The sequence below is a fragment of the Thunnus albacares genome, chromosome 5 (genome assembly GCF_914725855.1).
Source record: "Thunnus albacares chromosome 5, fThuAlb1.1, whole genome shotgun sequence".
NCBI lineage: Eukaryota > Metazoa > Chordata > Actinopteri > Scombriformes > Scombridae > Thunnus > Thunnus albacares.
In genome coordinates, this window is record NC_058110.1 from 3083066 (window position 1) to 3086047 (window position 2982).

General features: G+C 36.0%; 1 long non-coding RNA gene across 1 annotated transcript; it reads left to right on the forward strand.

The window, feature by feature from the left end:
• The first annotated feature begins 291 nt into the window (after positions 1-291).
• Positions 292-2706, forward strand: LOC122982656. The gene is made up of 4 exons (XR_006403507.1): positions 292-460; positions 1116-1159; positions 1418-1571; positions 1816-2706. It is a non-coding gene; the product is annotated as an uncharacterized LOC122982656 (long non-coding RNA).
• Positions 2707-2982: the final 276 nt, after the last annotated feature.

The window sequence follows — 2982 nt, forward strand, 5'->3', positions numbered from 1 at the left end:
CAGTAACCATATGTTACTGTAGAAAATCATAGTAACTATTATAGTACTGTAGAAAATCACAGTAATATTGATACTACTACAGAAACCATTATGTTACTGTAGAAAATCACAGTAACTATTATGTTACAGTAGAAAATCACAGTGACCATTATATTACTATAGAAAATCACAGTAAGCATTATGCTACTGTAGAAAATCACAGTAACTGTTTTAGTAATGTAGAAAATGACAGCAACCATATGTAACTGCAGAGTACTGTGAAATTAAGGACGCAGCAAACTCGGAACATTCATAAATGAGCAGTGGAAGATATGGAAGACCACAAAGGCGTCTGTTCAACAGATATTATTTGCAGTGTGGACAGTGCACTTCTTGCAGCGTGGTGAGGAGTAAAGTTAACGTTAGCGGTCAGTCCCGAGCAGCAGCAGCAGCAGGAGTCACCGACATCAGCAGCTGATCAGTAAGTTTTCAACAGTAGAACACTCGGTCCTGACATTACACCAAGCTTGTTTTTGTAATTAAATTACTCACATCGATTGTGTGCTGTGCTAACATTATTATGTTAGCTAGTGGTCTTTTAGCCAACAGAAATCCATGGTTATCCTGCCTGAATTGTGTTGAACTGAAACAGCTTCATGTTACGAATGTCAACACGCCTTAACGTTACAGATGTTAGCTTTATATGTTCTGCCTTCATAGGACATGCGAGAGCACTGTGAAGCCTGTTTAGCCTGTATCACCCCCTGGCTAACTCAACACTGGTATACTAGTTCACTGTGAAAACATCACCCTGTTTTATTCATCTCTGTAACTTAATAGTTAATTATTCTAACATTAGGTCTGATAGAGAAGGCAAAATGGTCTGATAGTCTACCGTCTACTACCAAACTGTGTGAAATTACTTTGTCCCAAGATGTAGCCTATATGTATATGTATTTATGTAGGCTATGTTTGTGTGTGTGTGTGTGTATGTGTGTGTGTGTGTATACATACATATATATGACAATTAATTAATTTTTAATTAATTTAAAAGTAATCACTTTCAGTAAAAATAATGTTTTCCAAAGTCATGCACAGCTCTTAATCTTTCTTCATCTTATTTCTACTCCTCACAGCTGACGATCACTCCTGCTGATCATCCCAGGTCTCACTGTGTAAGGTAAGATTTAAAATGCACAGACAAAGCCAAACTAGTCAGCTCTTGTGGCAATTGTGCTTGTTATACTATGTGTCTGTTTTTATATATTTTATATTTATTTTGGCTTAGCCACAAACACCTCAGCAGTCATCTGCTTAGATCTGCTCTCATGTACTAACTCAAACAATATTGTCTCTGCTGTATACGTTTCTTCAGAGAAAACAGTATTTTAAGGTGATAGAATTGTTGTTAATTCAGTGTTTGATTATTACTCATCAGGAGAACCTGAACCTGAGATCCTGTGTGCGACCAGATGGGTGCTTTTTATGGAGACCTGACTTCACCACCACCTTGGCTGCCATCTTCACATCTTGCTATACGTTCACAGTTGAATCAGGAGGAAACAATGACATCGCTGCAGTCTGTTCAAAAGGTATTGCTCATCAACATTTTTACATCACATCCTATTTCTTTTAGATTCATTTTACTTGCATTTTCCCTGTGATTGTTAAGATGTATTTAAAAGTTTGTTACAATAGGTAATTAAAATCGTGTTAGGTGTAGCCTATTCCACAAAAACTTACTTTGAGGGTATTAAAAACATGTGTTTTGATCATAGCTTGGCTATTACACTGACAGTAATGGTAAAACATTTTTGATTTTTTTGTCATCTACAGTAGCTGTCATCCATTTTGCTGAAGAACACAAAGCAGCAGTGGAGGATCAAAGTGAAATCACCTGGCGGCTCCTGGCCTGCAAGGATCCAAAGCATTTTGGCCCAGTGGACTTGTGATGCAAAGTGGGCTGAGGTGGGCTGTTGGACTCTTTGCAGACAAGTACGCATCCACAAACACAATTTTAAAGACTCTATGGACACCTGAGTACCTGGTGACATCTCCCATAGTTTAATATCCATGTTTAGATTACCAAAGTGTGTTTTGTTTCAAGGAAATAACAGTGTCTAGTGTCAGTGTCTATTATATATATATATATATATATATACATTTATTTACTTCATTTTTATTTACTGTATTCTTATTTACTGTGTTAAGTTAAGCTGTGTTAAGTAAGCCCATGCAGTCCGAATATTTCCTGCTATTGCTACTTAACATTAAAAGCTTCTCACTGGTGTACCACTGTGTGGCTTTTATTGTGAAGCATGTACAGGAAATGTAAAACAGACTGCAGTATTGATCAGTAAACACTGGTCTATGCAAAATGTTTTGTGCTGTTTGGTCAGCAGATCAGTTTTATATATTGAGGAAACAGCTGAAGTGAGCTGGTAGACGCAGAACTGCAGGCAACAGGCTCTTTCACTACTGTTTTTCATTAAGGGTAAACAACTTATTTTGTTCTGCTGTCCTGTCTGAGGGAAAACCATTTGCACTGTGCATCACAGATATAATTGCAGCAGTTCACTATTCAATGTGGGTTTTTCTGCCATATAGAAGAAGGCCATTAGATTTCTGTAAACATAGTGCACAATCCTTGCGCACAGTGAAAATAAGCAATAAGTAAAATGTAGTTGTTGCTATTCAACAGTTAACAATAAATTATTGTCATTTAAAGAGTTGGTTCTGTACTCATTTATTGAAATTTAAATGTGGTTTGAAAGTTTACAGCATTATATGAATAACTATAATCTAATATACTGCAAAATGTCAGGTGCTGTAATCCATTAAAGAGTAGCATAAAAGTACTGTATTTTAATTTACAGTTATGTATAGCTACTGTAACAGTACATACAGTACCATTAAATTACTGTGTTTCATTTTACATTTGGTACTGAAAATAAACACACAGTACACTTACTGTAATTTATTTTACAGTAATTTTACTGTGTT